The sequence below is a fragment of the Apodemus sylvaticus genome, chromosome 18 (assembly GCF_947179515.1).
Source record: "Apodemus sylvaticus chromosome 18, mApoSyl1.1, whole genome shotgun sequence".
Classification (NCBI taxonomy): domain Eukaryota; kingdom Metazoa; phylum Chordata; class Mammalia; order Rodentia; family Muridae; genus Apodemus; species Apodemus sylvaticus.
This window is the reverse complement of record NC_067489.1, coordinates 24,283,886-24,300,211: the sequence shown is the minus strand read 5'-3', so window position 1 is coordinate 24,300,211 and position 16,326 is coordinate 24,283,886. Positions and strand designations below refer to the sequence as shown.

General features: G+C 48.0%; 1 long non-coding RNA gene across 1 annotated transcript; it reads right to left on the bottom strand.

The window, feature by feature from the left end:
• Positions 1-400: 400 nt before the first annotated feature.
• LOC127668876 (uncharacterized) lies at positions 401-12,505 on the bottom strand. Its single transcript, XR_007974232.1, has 3 exons — positions 12,410-12,505; positions 5,705-5,830; positions 401-5,199 (listed from the first exon to the last, which is right to left on the bottom strand). It is a non-coding gene; the product is annotated as an uncharacterized LOC127668876 (long non-coding RNA).
• Between the last annotated feature and the right edge of the window lie 3,821 nt (positions 12,506-16,326).

Genomic DNA, 16,326 nt, shown 5'->3' with positions numbered 1-16,326 from the left:
CACAGCCAGGCCTCAGGCAGAACGACAGAACTTCCGGTCCTGCTCTGGCTAACTGGTGACAGATAGGGTAGTTTACAGTAGAGAGGGAAGTGGGTCCCATTGTTCTCCGGTATCCCCAGTCCTCCACCCTAGCTGCAAAAGATCATTCCAGTAGATGATCTGATCTGTTCTTAGGGTCAAGGGTCACAGTTGAGAGTGGGATTGTCAGACAGGTGTCTAGGAGCCGTGTGCTGACGCCGGCTGGTTCCAGAAGCTAATACTGCTCTGTTCAGGGGCCAGTGGCAAAGGAGAAACTTAGAGGTCTTTTGGTTTGATGAGCATTGTTAGCTCTGACTTCAGATAAGCAGAGCAAACAAGCCACAGCCCAAGTGGAAACTGGTTCTGCCCCTTTTCTTTGCTTTTCTAAGTCATCAAAGCCAAGTTCTTAAAGCCCGAATACCTCTTACTTTCTGATGGTTCCATTGTATTTTTTATTGTGCTCATGACAAGTGCTAACAGACCGCTTTCAAAGTGTGTTGATGTTTCGGTTGTTTTTGAATGGCCCTTCTGTTTTGCTGCATCTGGGCAGCATTAGAGTCTGGCTCCAGGGAACAACTGGGTTCCTATAAAACTGTACCAGGTCCCCTTATGTGGAAAAACTGGCCAGGACAAGATCAGACACCCATCTGGGCAGGAACATACAGCACAAATGCGAGCATCATTCAGCAGCCGCAGAAGCCAGTTCAGGCTGGGAAGAGGCCAGTGAGCCTTGCCAAGTGGACTGTGGGTGTTCTCCCTCTGTGTGTGGACACACTGTGAGCTTCCTGAGGGAGGATACCAACAAGAAGAGTGCCTGGCACCAGGCAATGCCACCAAATGTTTATTGTCCCTCTGTCCTCTTAGCTCAAGTTGCTTGTCAATCACCAACATAAGAGGTTCGTGAGAACTGGCCAACACAGGGGACCAGAGTCGGAACACACAGGACAGTCTAGAGCTCAGGGGTTTACTAGGAGAGGCAGGCAGACCTATGGCTCAAAGGCTAAAGCAGGGAACAGGTAGGGCAGGGTCCAGATTCCATCTTGGGCTTCTGCTCTGGGTCCAACCTTCCTTCTCTATCCTTGCTGTCTAGTGTGTGAGAATGCTTTAGGTTGAGCAAAGCCAGGTTCAAAATGGCTTCCTCCAGGGGAAGAGTCTCCGGGTATGGACGAGGCTTCCAGGAGCTGAGCCACATGTACAATCTTACCCGTTTGATGCTGTCAGCAGCCCCTAGCCTGTTTGAAGGCTATCTCCATTTTTTCCTTTTAAGCTAGCTAAGTTTCCTTTTAGCTCATAAACCTCCCCAGCTCATGAGCTGTCCTCCCTTGGGTTTCCAGAGTTGCAGGGTCCTCTCCTAATTGACCTCTAGTCTACTCTGGGGCTCGTTTAAAAGAGACTCCATCTTTATTCCCCTACCCTGATATAGCACTCCATGCTTCCATCCCCATCCCTGTTGAATTTACACCAAGAGTCTGAGGAGCTGAGACTGACCAATGCTAAGCCATCTTTAATGCTACTCTTGGGTTGTCCTGATAAGCAGAAATGCTAGCAGTTCTAAAACAGGACTATGGAGTCTCTTACACCTGCAATTCATATCTATAAACACATTGGGGTAGGCAGGGACTGTCTGATGACTGGTAATCACTTGTTGGCGTTCACAAGGCCTTAGGCTTCTTGTATCTCCATTCATTTTTTATGGGGACACTTCCTGGCTTTTGCTTCAAAATGTAAGTCATTGTGTCAGAAAGTTGGCTTTCTGTTACTGTAACAAATATCCAGACAATCAACATATAAAGAGAAAAGATTTCTTTCCATGCATAGTTTTGGTCATAAACCTACAGAGATCAGGCAACAGGGCAGCCAGCAGTGGTTGGACCTTGTCTTAGCCCCTCAGTTTCCACCATGGTAAGAATTTTGTTGGCCCCTGTTCCTTCTAGGAAACAAAGATAGAGTGTTCTGGAGCCTGACAGACTGAGATGGTGGGTCTCAGAGAAGCCGAACACGACACCCATAAAGCAGGAGTATCCTCAGGAGGGTGTTTCCTGAGGCTCTGCGTGGGCTGGGTAGAGAACTGTAGTCTTCAGTTTGACACAGTATGCATATATTTGTGAGCACTTGCCACTTTGAGAAATCTTCAACTTTATGCAGCAGTTTCTTTCTCACCGGGGTCTCTCCTTGTGTGAAACTTTAATTTTATAGCTTTGGCTGTTAATGTATCATGGGTACCACCATCAATAAACATTTATTGAGCTTTCGCTGGGCACAGCATGTTGAAATAGAAGCTATATATTTGCCTCAAGAGGAGCTGAAGGCAGATGGGACAAGGTTTAGGGAAGGGTGGGAGACATGGCTGGGAAGCCTGTCCCAATCCTGACATTTTTTATGGCTTTGTAACTAAATGTGTCAAGGTCTCCTTGACACACATAGGGTTGTCAACTCAAGAGAATGGGGCTTCAAGAGATGCCTGGGCCATAACAAAAGAAGTCACCAGCTGAAGACCCATTTAGAGCATGCAACGCTGCAGCCAGATGTTGGATCATGGCATGTAGGGACCCAGTGCTTCACGGGGATGAAAGATCCCTTTCACTTTTCCCATGATGCTCAGCAGAAGGCACTCTTCACTGATGAAATGGTGATTGGCCTTGGGTTCAGGAATTCAGAATGAGTATAGAGGTCTGGAAAATTTGGAGTCCATTGATGCTTTGACAGAAGACCAAGACTTCTTTGATGCCCAGTGATAGCCTGGCAGGGGACCTCCATGGCAGAAGCCCTTGGAGTGGTGTAGGTTGGGAGGAAGGCTGCTTGGGAGGGGTCTGCATGTTTCTGTGGGAGTTCTAGTTAATCAGATCAGTAACAGCCTACTACCTCAGCAGTGACTCAGGCCCCCTGAGGGGTTTTCTTCATCATTATGAAGATGAACACGACTCTAAGAATTCCTCTTGGGCTTGGGCTTTCTGTTAATTGCCTCCATATTTATGGGAAGCCGAGCAGGCCACGGACGGGGTTTCCTTCCTTTGGAATGGAGTTTGGGCACCCTTTGCAAAGAGGCTTTGGCTAGTGAAGGTCATGGAAAGACTGATGGGGAGGGATCTCAAGGGGTCAGGATGCTCAGTTCTCAGGGGTTCAGCATTCAAGCTGGCATTGCCTCCAACATTCCTTCTGTCCCAACCAAAAGGCGAGACAGAAAGCAGGTGAGGTTAAGTGCCCTAGGCTAGACCATGGGAACGGGTCCTCTGTATGGTGGTGAGAGGCAGGGAGGCTGGGTCTCTTGCCTCTGCGTTACTGTTTTGTCTGCTGCTGTGGGGCAGGAGCAGGAGGCCGAGGAAGCAAGACTGAGGTATTATCTTCCTCAGGGAAAGTGGTGTTCAGTGAATCCCAATCTAGCCTCTCTGGTGAGGTGAGGCAGGAGGTACAGTGCTGAAGGGAGCTGAATAGAGAAGTGGAGAGACAGGGGTGTGTAGGCCTGGTCTACACAGCACTAGCCTGTCTGTAGGCCGCTTACTTCCCTTTTCCTATCTTTAAAGGGCAGAGAGCCAGAGTGGCAAATGCAGAAGTATGCATAGAGATGCGCATTGTCCCTGGGGGCACAGCTTGGTGACAGATACATATTTGCATCCTTGTAGGGAGAGCAGCTGGTGGTGTAGGCATGCATGGACTGCCTTCACCTCACAAAGGTGGTGTAGAGTTTCCTGGCTCAAGACTCTTTCTAGGTCTCTTCACAATAAACCTTCAGTCAGGTGACTGGGACCGGGCTCTTCAATCGCCAGCGCGCGCGGGCACTCGCTGTATGAGGTGTTTTATTGGTGACTCAACTTCCTAGGGCCTGGGATCCGTTGCCTCCTGGGAGGGAGCAAGCGAGCAGGCTCCGAGGCTAGTCAGATCTGCTGCCACTTGTCCCAGAGTCTGGGTGGGTGTAGCTGTTTCCAAGCAGAGTGGAAACCATGTGGGCCAGGCAGGGTAATGGTGCCCCTGGCGCCCTGGGATTTCTTCATGGCTTTCCTTCAAGACTCTGTTAGTGCCTGGTTCCCCATCAAGCCATTATACACTGGGAGAATTAATCGTGCCGTTGGGTAGGCACTGTGGTACTTTCATGGTGGCTTTGAAGCTAATCTGTCACTAATGCCTGCTGGATTATCATGATTTCTTGCAGTTGTGATTCATTAACTTAAAGCCTAATAGTCATTTTATCAACCATCCTCCATCACTGTTTGCCCCAACATGCCTGCCCATCCCCGCTCCCTGTTCCATGGCACTGGGGCGATGTCACAACTGGCAACCTGTGTGGTCTCCAAAAAAAGGAAGCCCCACGGAGATGGGCATGTCCCCGAGCCAGCGAGAAGCTGTCTAGTGAGCCCTCTGCTCAGGCCCTGAGCCTCTTTTTCCTCACACTGCTATGCCATGTTACCCAGACTTGGCAGTCCCGGGTAGAAGTCTACTCTACAGGAGCTCACAGTGCCTTTCTTGAAATGCTAGCTTGAAAGGGCATTTTAAAATCTTAGTTTATCTTTCAACAATTCATAGATGTATATCACACACAGTCTGATCTTACTCACACATACATAACCCCCTTCCCCTTATTTCACTCCCCTCTCCACCTTTAGCTTCCTTCCACCAAGTCCTCATCCCTACCCAAGACCTAACCTATCAGGGTCTTTCTGTTTTGCTTTTGCTTTGTGGGCCCCATTTGACTTAACCAGGGCTACTCTCCTAGGCGTGGGTGTGGAGCTATCCTGAAACACAGCACACCAGTGACTGTATAGTTGACAACAATGACTTTCCCTTCTCTGCCTTCTCTAGCATTAGCTGGCTTCCCTGGGATGGTTCTGCAAGCCCCTCCTCCAATATGGCCGAATGTGAAATCTTTTAAAAAGTGAAGACAGGGAGAGTCCTATTTACTAATGAACGGCAGAGATGGGCAGGCACCCATGGCTCTGCAGACATGGATGGGGTCAGGAGGAATGACCAGGAATCCTGGTAAAGAGATCTGTATCTCCTTCTCCTTGCTTCTGGCTCCTGGGGAAGAGGTGGGCAGGAGATAAGACACTGGCTGTGTTGTGGTTGTTGCTGGGCCTGGGCCGGCCAACATTGACAAAACTCCTTGGTGAGGTGTCTCGGCCAGAAATGCTTCTTAGGCTGGGCTATTCTCTGCAAAGGTCAGCTTCGGGTCACAGCTTGATGGATGGACTGTGAGTAGGCAGGAGAAAGAAAGGTGGGGAAAAGGGGTCTGTCGGGGTGGCCAGAGGAAGTCGGGGGAGACCAGGGGCTCAGGCTGTGTCCTGCTGTCCGAGGAGACTGAGGGACAGCATCTTGCTGGACCATCCATCAAGCGCAGCTCTGATATCTCAACAATTTGTAACCCCCACCTGTCTCTACGGCCCTCAAGTGCGCACCAGCTCTGACCCTTCCAGGCCTCATTTAGCTCTCTGCGGCTGTGGAGTTGATGGATGGCTTCTCCTCCCTGCCTCTGCCTCACCACAGCTGCAGAAACAAGCTCAGGTAGAGGTGGGGTCAAGCCCAGGGCATCCCAGTGCCCCAGTGGTCCAGGCAAAGCAACAGTGTTCCTAACAGCAGCAGGTGATCCAGGGGCCACGGCCACAGAAGCAAGAGAAGAGACAAAGAGATAATGCCAACTCCCTGAAGAGGGAAGGAGGGGCAAAGACCCAAAGAGGGAAAGAAAAAAAAATCCTACTTTACATCCTGAGGTCTTCCAAGATTTCTGAAACCGTGCAACGTGGTGTGATGTCTTCTGTGCACACGACAGCGTTGTCTGCTCCTCTCCATCTGTGTTGTATCACGCCTGTACGCCTTAGAACCACTGAGATGAAAAACAAGTTTAAAAAAAAATACATAGATGTACGTCGATGAGTACGAGGAAGAGGGGCTGTGTCCCGCAGCCTGGGTTTTTTCTGTTTTGCTTTGTTTTGTGTCATTTCTGCCAATTGTTTGTTGCAAGAAAAGTATAACGGCGTAGTAGACAAGACACACATCAGCAGAGTGAGGAGTCAGGCCAAGCTCTCTTCATCCCTCTGGTTCATTCACAGGCAGATGTGAGAGAAAAGAAAGGATCAAATCCCACATCTATATCACCCCCTCCTTGTTCCTTCTTCCTTCTTTCTATTTCCTTTCCCCTTCCCTTCCTCCTTCCCCTTCCTTCTGCATTTTTTGAGATACGATCTTACTATTTTATCTCAAGCTGTCCCTGAACTTGCTATACAGTCCAGGGCATCTTTGAACTCCCACTTTCTGTCTCGGCCTTCTGAGTGTGGCCGTCACAGCATCTGCACCACCGAGGTGAGCTTGTTCCCCGTTCCTTGTTCTGGGTGAGACTGGCTCTCCTGGAGGTATCTGTGTCTGGTGGCTCCAGATGGAGATTCCACTGGGAATTCCCCTCTGAGGCTCAGAGCGCTTTTGAGATAGGAAGTGTGGGGGATCTTGGACTTAGAGCACCTGTATGTGTGTGCAGTAGAGTGCCTGGGTCTGAATGAGAAAACTCAAGTCATCTTTGGTGAACTCATCCTTACCCTTGAAAGAGGGGTCAGGACTGGATGGCTCTCCTATACCCTCAAGCAAAGCACCCTGGTACCTTCAGCAGCATCCTAGGGCTCCAGAGGACTTCTTCCTTGGAAGGGGAAAGACTTCAGGCTTAAGAGCCCGAGGCCCTTGGAATTCCAAACAAATGAAAATAGGGGGCAGGAGGGATATGTATAGAGAATGTTGAGACTCAAGAGAAAGAAATGGAGACAAAAAGGTAAATTTGTAAAATCTGTGGAGAGCACACACACACACACACACAGAGAGAGAGAGAGACAGAGAGACAGACAGACAGACATACACACACACACACAGACAGAGAGACAGAGACAGAGAGACAGAGAGAGGGAGAGAGAATTGAGAGCTGAGAGCTAGATGTTCACAGGGCAAGAAGGGGGGCCAATTTAATGAGGGCAGCTTGAAGGCCAGCTTTAACCAACAGCTGGCGGGGTGCCTGGTTTGATCTTCTTGTGAGTTGGGCGGTTTGATTAATTGTGGCCTGTGGCGGAGGACAGACACCTGGCCCTGAGTTCTTTGATCTCAGGATTTCGCAGGGCCAGTGGGAGGGGTGTTGCATGCATGTGCTACTCCCAGGGTGTTAGAGGCCTCCAGCGTTCCTGAGAAGAAAGCCAGGAGGCCAGGGCCTTGGGACAGGCTGGAAGAGTCACTGTGGGGTGTGGGGGTGGCTGGGTCTAAGGTGTGGACCTGGAAGAAGGAAAGCCATCTGGGGGAGAGAGTTCCATTGTCATGAGGGGTGAACCAGCCACTTTAAGACACCCCTGCTCCTCTGTAAGAGAGAGAACTGAATTTTGAGGGGGAGAACAAACTCAGGCCCTTCAGCTCCTAGATACAGGGCTGGCTCAGTTATTTGAGGAGTAAGTTCTTCTGGAGGAAAGGGAAGACATAAGACTCCATTGAACTGGCTTCATTTTACACGTATTGGAAGAAAACGGATTTGAGAAAAGAAAGGAACAGATTGCCAAAATGGGAAGGAGAGAAAGAGAAAGAGGAACAGACAGGCAGAGAGACAGAGACAGACAGACAGAAAGAGGCAGGGAGAGAGAGAGACAGAGACTTTAAGCAGAAGGAAGAAAAGGAACTAAAACCCTAATGCCCTTAAAAAAAGAAAATGAAACACACACACACACACACACACACACACACCATAAATTATGTCTTTGGACTGAATCCATTGGTGTCTTGCCAGTTTCAAATAATAGTGTAACTTGATTAAGAAACTTTACAGGATTTAAAGTTACTGGCTTTTCTGACTCCTCTCTGATACTTCTCTTTAACTTACTGTCTACACCAGGCTAATTTGTTCCCAGATTTTTTAATCTTCTCCAAGTCTGAGATGATGTTGTAACTTTGTAGCCATATCTGAAGGATTCTCTTTTTGTGTGTCTATAATGCTTGGCACGCAAGGTAAGTACTCTAGTACTGAACTGTGTGTCAATCGGTCCTTATGGTCACTTCTGCCTGTGACTGCAACTCAGAATATTGGGTCAACCTAAAACATTACCCTGAAAACATGCTGCGAGTGAAGTATAGTCTCTGGGTACTCAACTCATCAAATTCTGGTCTCCTTTTGGATCAACTCAAATATCAGAAAAGGGACACACCTGGCAAGAGGAAGAGAAGTTCTCAAGTGTCTGTGGTTATAGCACGCCGGTGTCGGACAGAAGGACCGTGAGTTTGGGCTACCTGCAGAGCTCCAGGCCAGGGTGTGTTACAGCAGAAAGACATTTCTTAAAACGAGGAAGGAAGCAAGCAAACCGAAACAAAACAGCACAGGAAAAAAGAAAGAAAGAAAGAAAGAAAGAAAGAAAGAAAGAAAGAAAGAAAGAAAGAAAGAAAGAAAGAAGAAAGAAAGAAAGAAGAAAGAAGAAAGAAAGAAAGAAAGAAAGAAAGAAAGAAAGAAAGAAAGAAAGAAAGAAAGAAGGAAGAAAAGACAATGAAGACTGTCTTGAAACATTCAGCAGGATGAGGATGTAGCTTGTTGGGGTGCAGGCTCCGATGACTTAGAAGCAGAAGAATTCCAGAAATGCACTGCCCATTTTTCTGGCCAGACTGGAGTTCTGACTGAGTGATGTCATCCTGACTTGGGAGGGACCCACAAAGCGGCACCCAGGGCACCCAGTCTGTACCCGAAGGTCTGAATTTGCTCTTTGAAGCAATATGGGGGTTGTGTGACCTTGAGCCCGCTACCTCGTATACTCCTCCCCACCCCCAATGCCAGCTCCTTTGAGCAGAGAAAGTGAATTCAGGAGAAATCCTTGCCTCACGGCCTCTCAAGGATTAAAAACATTAGCCTATGTGAAAGCACCCTGTAAATGACAAAGCCTTCAATTAACAGTTGGCGTGAGAATTACCGCTTATATTACAGAAATCCAGGTCTCTTTAAATACTCGTGTTGACAGCGGGGATGCTTTAATTTCAGAAAGGGTTTGCACTTGGAGGGCGTTAGAAATAAAGGGCTCACATTGCTACCTGCTCCCCCTCCCCCGGGGCATTTGCTCTCCTGTAATTATTGTTTACTGATAAGTATGTTTTGCTCATAAATGTCCTATTAAACCGGGCTGAAGCCCTTCACCAGGATGGCCTGCCTTTTCTGGCTGTGATTAAGCAGGGCCACGCCCCTGCCCCCAGAGTCTCCCTTGAGTGGTGAGTCTTTTGGGCTGTGGAATTTGGGCTGAGGACCCTGAGAGTCCTCAACTGTGCAGTGGCAGTGCCCCTCGATGGGTGTCCTCACTTCCTTCCCACTGGGGCTGGTGTACAAAGGGAGTATTGCGTTGCACTCGTCTGGTTTCCTGTGGCTCTGTGACTGTTTGTTTGTTTTTGTCAGTAGTGGTCTGGTATGGGGAGGTAGCAATTCTTCCACAAGGCAGGGTGCCTGGAACCGAGCCGAGGCTTTGGGTCTAAGTGACTATTCTGGGATATACCACCTGCATCTCTGACCCCGAACAATGCTTACCTTTCTAGTGCTGTGGTGAGGATAAAGGTCACCTTTGAAAGTGCACACGACCAGGGACAAGCAGATACTCAATACATGAATATTCTTTTATACAGAGGGTGTCTATCTTGCATGAACTGGAATTACTAAGGGTCAAACCCAGAGCCCGTGCTCGGATCTTCTTTGTTCTGATCTTGTTAGTCTGATGTTAAACCTTGACCTCACTCAGTCCTGGCTTCCTAGGGATCCCTAGGACTAGGAAATATTAGTGCTTCTCGGTGTAAAGGCTCACACACAACAACCAGGGATTGGATCTTGTAGAAAATGCAAATTGAGAGTCTGTGGGTGTGAGCAGCAGAATTTCTGCATTAAAAACCATTTATTTTATTATTTAAATTATGTGTAGGGATGTGTATGCACGTGGGTGTGGGTGGGTGGGTGGGGGTGAGTGGGTGGATAAGTGCAGACATCTGTGTAGACCAGGGGCATCAGTTCCTCTGGTCTGGAGTTACAGGCACTGTGGGTGTGGATGTTGGGAACTGAGTTCAGGGTCTCTGGAAGGGTAGTGACTGCTCTTACCACTGAGCTATCTCCCGAGGCTCGGCTCCACTTTCTGCATTTTTAACAGGTATACAATTACTCCAAAATGTGAATCTCACTTTGAGATTTAGTCTGCATTCTTTTGTGGTCCTTAAATCTTGAAGCAAGTAGCAGTGGTCATACAAAGACACACCTGAGATGCAATTAAGTCCCACTCAAGGTTGCTCTTTAGGGAAACCAATCTGGAATCTGTTTCTCTCTCTCTCTCTCTCTCTCTCTCTCTCTCTCTCTCTCTCTCTCTCTGCTTCTGTCTCTGTCTTTCTCCCCTTCCTTCTGAATCCAGCCCTGAATACTTATCTACGTTGCTACTAGAAGATGTTTTCTAGTAGTTCATTATCTTTTCAGACTTCCTAGTTTATTCTGGAAGATAACCAAATAAACAAAGGCATTGCCACAGAATATCGCAGTCCTAGTGAGTTGAATGAATGCCTGTTTGTGAACAGGAAAAGCAGATTTTAGGCTGGACTCAGAAACAACCCCAATACAGTTAGGTGCCCAGATGGAACTCCCATAGCTGGGGTGCCACTGAACCCAGTGAGGCCCAAACGAAGGACAAAGCCTGGGGCGGGGTGTGAATTAGTTAGAGGGACACAAAACTGACCAGAACACGGGGCTTCTGACAGTTCTCAGCCTGGAAGAATCATCTCCTCGTCACAGACGACAGCCACGTGTGCAAATGAATTCCCCCGTCCTGACACAGTTGCAGAGAGATGCTTGGAATCAGTGGACCTTGGTAGAGTTTGTCTTCAAGGGGCAGAATCACGCTTATGGTGTATTTCACGGGTTTACGGCATAAGAAACAGAATAGGAAATGCCAGAGCACCTGAGAGCGACGCTTCCATAAGGATTGGACTTTGTGCCATTGAGACTCCTCCCCCACTGGACCTGTGGGACACGACTGAGAAAAGCACGGGGCTTGGCACGAAGGATGGCTCAGCGTATTCATCTGTGATCTCTAGTTAGCAGACCAGCAACCAAAAACGTCACGAAAGAAGCTCTCATGTGACCGGATTATGGGATTTCACTTGTCCAGTAAACGATCTGTCAAAAGTTTACCATTCCACTGAGAGCTGGCAGTTGACAATAGCATAACACTACAGACAGACCTGTACTTAACTTGTTTATCTTCTCAGGCTTTTCCACTCTCACCTTCTTTCTTTCCGTTCTGTTCTTCTGAGTCAGAGCCTCGCTATGTAGCTCAGGCTAGCCCTAAAGTCACGACCCTCTCCCTGCAGTCTCCCCAATACAGGGTTTATGGTCTGTAGGCTTCCATTGGCTCATGATTTCAGCTTTGATTGGGCTATTCAGTGGGGCTGGGGTAACTGCTCAGCAAACAAGTTTCTGTATTTCAGGTTGAGGGTTGTCTTTATTCCTTTTTTATTGTCTTTGGGAAGCACAGTTTATTGAGAGACAGATGTCTGCACAAGAAGAATCCAACTGCCAACCACTGTCAAAGGACTTGGCAGTTTGGGAAGCTAGGCAAATATGGCCCCTTTCTCCATCAGCTTCTCATCTTGAGGGCCCACCCACTCGAGCAAAGCAAAGAGAGTACCCAGAAGCCCCTGCGGGCTGGCCTGAGTGGAGCACATCCGCCGCTACAGTTTAGTCTAAGAAGTCTGGGGCCTGTTTGTAGGCAGAAATTGACGTGTGCCATGGCCCCAATCTTGTTTTATTGCTCCCTCCCCAGATGGTTCCCTCCCCTCGAACCCTGTCCTTCTCTCCTACCCTCCTTTGGAATCCCAGTTCCACATGCAACTCTCCTTTCCTTTGGTTGAGAAATTTGTCATTTTCCCATAACCCTGTTGTGTTGCCTGTTAAGAGAAACCAAAAAAAGAAAAGAAAAAAAAAAAGAAGAAGAAGAAAAATCCCTCTAACTCTTTCTGGGAAGGCATCTAATTAAATTCCCTAAGAAGGGATAGGAAAGCCCCCCACCACCAAAAAAATAAAAAATACAGATACAATTCATAGACTCCGATGGCGACAGAAAGGAAAAAGTAGGCATCTGCTTGGGGAGCTGGTAAACATGCTGTTCTTTCTCAATGTCCTCTGCAAAGGAGCTGGTCCTGGGTTTAAAATAGTCCTCTGGTAAAAGCAACTATTTAAAGAGTATTGGGGTATGAGAAATGCAAAACAAAGTGTTGTTGATTAAAAACACATGGTTTGTTCTCAAGACGAGAGTAGCCAGCAAAATCAAATGTGACAGTGTTTTGGCTTTTTCTATCCCACAAGACATGATGGTGATTTATTAGAGTGATGTCAGCTGTGGTTAAAAAAAGTTTGCTGTGTTGTCTTAATAAAACGAGACTTTACCTTGCAGCTGTCAAACTCCCTCGTTCCTCTGGCTCCGGGCAGCAGTTGATAAATCCTCCTTGGGCCTCCTCTGGGGGCTTCTCTCTCTGCCTTTTGCAGAGTACATGAGGTCACGGGGCACTATGTAACCCTGCTGGTTCTGGGGAGGTGCTGCGGGCTGACTCTAGCTTATTTGATTTGCAGAGTCAGTTCCGGCACCCAGCTTTGCTCGAAGCAGGAGACATAGCTCACACGAGCAGAGTGGTGGAGTCTGTGCATGGAGGGTGTCCCAGTAACGAGAAAGAGGGTCTGGTCTTGGCCTGGTAGTCAAGGTGGTATGGGGCCGTATTTATCAGAATGGATAATCTGCTAACAGAAGGGCAAGTTGGACTGTTAGCTGGACACAATTGGTCCCAGGCTTCCAGTGGAGTTATATCCTTTGTATCAATTGAAAGTCTTAAGTTGGAAAAGCATTGGATGTAACCCAGCCTACCTGACGGCCTAGCAACAAGGATATTGACAGTTTCCCCTTCTGACTGCCTGGTTACCTGGGAGCTGGGGATCCAATCCTGCTGTAAACAGTTGAAGTAAGTCTGGTACTCTGTTGCCAGCCTGGAGAAAGAACTGAGACTCAACATTCAAAGTACTCTCTACAGTACACATGACTTTTGTCCGGTGAGGACTCCACATCAGGCTGAGTCTTAGTGGAATCCTTTTGCTTCTGAGAAGAGAAACTAGCAATTCTGGCAGGCGGGGCTAGCTGAGAGGACGGACACACGGCAGCCCAGGTGACTGGGACGGGTCGTTTAGGAAAGGGCAGTGGACCTCCTCAGGGCTGATGCTGCTCCTTCAGCCTGTTGTGGACCCAGGAGTCCTCTATGGTGCCGAGCTGTTCATGCATTTGATTGGCACACGTACCTGTGCCCAATGCTGAGGACCGCGCTTGTGCTGAAGAACCATCCCTGCTTAGTCTCTGGTCTAAGGCAGCAGCTGGAGGACTAGGGACAAGGGACAAGGCAGGGGATTCAGAGTACAACCATCTCTCTGAGAGGAAAGGGCCAGGAAGCCATACTTGGACAGGCCAGATATATGGGATGTATCTGCTGCCTGCTCTGGTTTTCTGTCTTGGGAATAGGCCTTGCTGAAAAGATGGCTCTGTTCTTTCTGAGCCCTGTTCCTCTCCCTGTCTTCCCCCGTAAAGGACAATGATGTCTACAGGAAGATGAAATCCTAGACATGGTGGAACAGCCTTAGAGTCACCATACTTAGGAGGCAGAGGCAGGAGGCTCAGAAGTTCAAGGCCAGCCTGGGTTGCATGAGACACCTGTCTCCAAACCACCCAACCAACCAACTAACCAACCAGTGGGCACTTTAAAACTTTCTTTTGCTCACTCAGAAAGCGAGGATGAGGAGGTAGCACTGTTTTTCATAAAGGATTGGTACTGGGGCTGGAGAGATGGCTCAGAGGTTAAGAGCTTGGACTGTTCTTCCAGAGGTCCTGAGTTCAATTCCCAGCAACCACATGGTGGCTCACAACCATCTACAATAGGATCTGATGCCCTCTTCTGGTGTGTCTGAAGACAGCAACAGTGTACTCATAAATAAAATAAATGAATCTTTAGGAAAAAGATTGGTACAGTTACATTTTCTCAGTTGCAGAAGAAACACACAAGAGACATCAGAACCCTTAGAACTAACAGAGATGCAAAGACAGAAGTAAAAAAAAAAAACAGTGTCAATGATCTCAGAAAATGGCCGTTAACATATTGGTGTGTTTCCTCCTTCTATTCCTTTTTCCTTAAGTAGTAGCCTGAGGCTTTGTGAACGATCTGTGCTTAAGATCTATCTTTCGACTTTAATTACGTCTCTTCAGATGCAGTAAGACTTTAAGATCGCCTGGAATTGATTCTCATAATTTCCCCCCCAGCGCTCGAGATTGTTTTCCCATTGCTCTTGCAGCTTCTGCTGGAGGTGGTGCTCAAGTGGAGTCAGTGTGCATTCCACCTTCTTGCTCCCTCCCACCTCACGTCTGAGCGTGCCGCTACCCGCTGCTTGCCCCTTCCCGGATCGCAATAACTCAAGATGCGTTGACTCCCGTGTCCCTTTCCCTCACATCATCCTCTAGAGCTGCAAGCCTGCCCTCATCTTTCTTACCGATTCTTTGCTTGTTCCTTCTTGCATTAGGGATGACTTAGAGGCAGTATTGACCCCGTGCTTCTGCCCCATTGCTCACGATTCATTGCCACACATCCTTCTTATAGCTCTTGGGGTAAGCTGCCTGGCTGTTTAGCTCTAAGACTATCTGATCAACTTCACTCTCCTTCTGGCTGGCTTCTGTGGACTTGAAATGCAATACCTCCACGAAGCCTCTTCTTGACTGTGGCCCCGTTCATAACCTCTTCATAACGGAGCTGTTTGTAGCTCTGCCACTATTTGTGTGGCTGTCACATAGTATCTCTGTCCCTGTTTCTTAGTCTAGTCTTGTGTAGCTTTAGCAGACCATCACAGAGTGATAATTTATAAGGGAAATACATATGCTGCTCGTGATCATGAGGCTATGAAGTCCAATATTAAAGTGCTGGCATCTGGCAAGGGCACCACGCTGTACCAGAACCCGATGGAAGATGTCACATGGCAAAAGAGCTCCTTAGAGAGGACGGGAATATGAGAACTGAAGAAGTCGAGCTTGATCCTTAACAAACACAGCCCTGGGATATCTAGCCACACAGGGTGATAGCCTTGGCGATCTTAAGGATCTTACCCTCATGACCAATTTCCTTTTAAAGTCCAACCTCTCAACGCTGTCAGAATCACTGCAATCTCAACATGACTTTTGGATAGCGCTTTTAGATCGTAGCCCCGCCCCCTAGATACACTCAACTTGAGGCAGGGTGAGTCCATTTTTCAAACTGCAGTATTGGTTCCTATGGCAGCCCTCGCTTGGGTCCCTTTCCTCTCCAGTGGAGTCCAACTGGTGAAAATCCACAAAGCTCATGACATATAGCGACTGGCAACCATTGAGGACTAACCTTCAACAGCATGGTGAGACGTCAATGTACAAGATGGGCTCTTGAGCTGTGCAGTAGTAGGTCTTCTGTGAAGCAGGTCGCTTTGCCTCTTTGCTACTTTGTCTCTGATATCTGAGAGACACGTAATGGACCGAGCATCCGGGATTGAACTCCTTCATGGTGCGAAGCTTCCACACCAGCTGTAGACTGATCAGCTCTGAAGGAACTTCTATGAGTCAGAGAGAGGTTTACCTCCCTTAGAACAGTTAAATATTGATTGTCTCTGTTCTGCAGATAAACATCAAGTACGCTCAATAGCCACTTAATACATACTGACATTCTATACAGCAGTAGGGTGCCAGGCAGTGGGTACAGAGAACTGAATAAGGCACACGGGGAGAACTCATCTGGGAAATACTAATTACAGCTCACAAAGTACACTTATGTGGTCATCTTGGTTTGTCACAACGACTTCATGACACATGTGCCATTAGGACCATTTCACAGTTCAGGAAATGAAGGCTTGGTGAGTTTGCATTTGAAGGCGCTACAGCTCAAGGCTAAATGTTTTCACTTCAAGTCCAGGTGCATTCCATCTTGGGAAGCTGACAGCATGGATTCACTGCTCCATGAAGTCTCAAGGTACAGTTCCCAAACCATCTGCGCTGACGAACTTGATCCCAGCACATGTGATGGTTCCCAAGGATCTTGTTTGGACTCAGTCACATGGAAACAGACCAGGAAGGCATCAGCCCTGAGAACTGGAGTCTAGAGAGGAATTCAAGGTGGTTACTCATCCTAGGCACCAAAGCTGGATGCTAAGCCAGTGACCTTTATTTCAGGATAGTTCAAGAGGCACGTTTTCATCAACCATTGTACGCTGAGAGAAGATAGATGTACTGATTCCCAGCACTGAATGTCTAACACTGG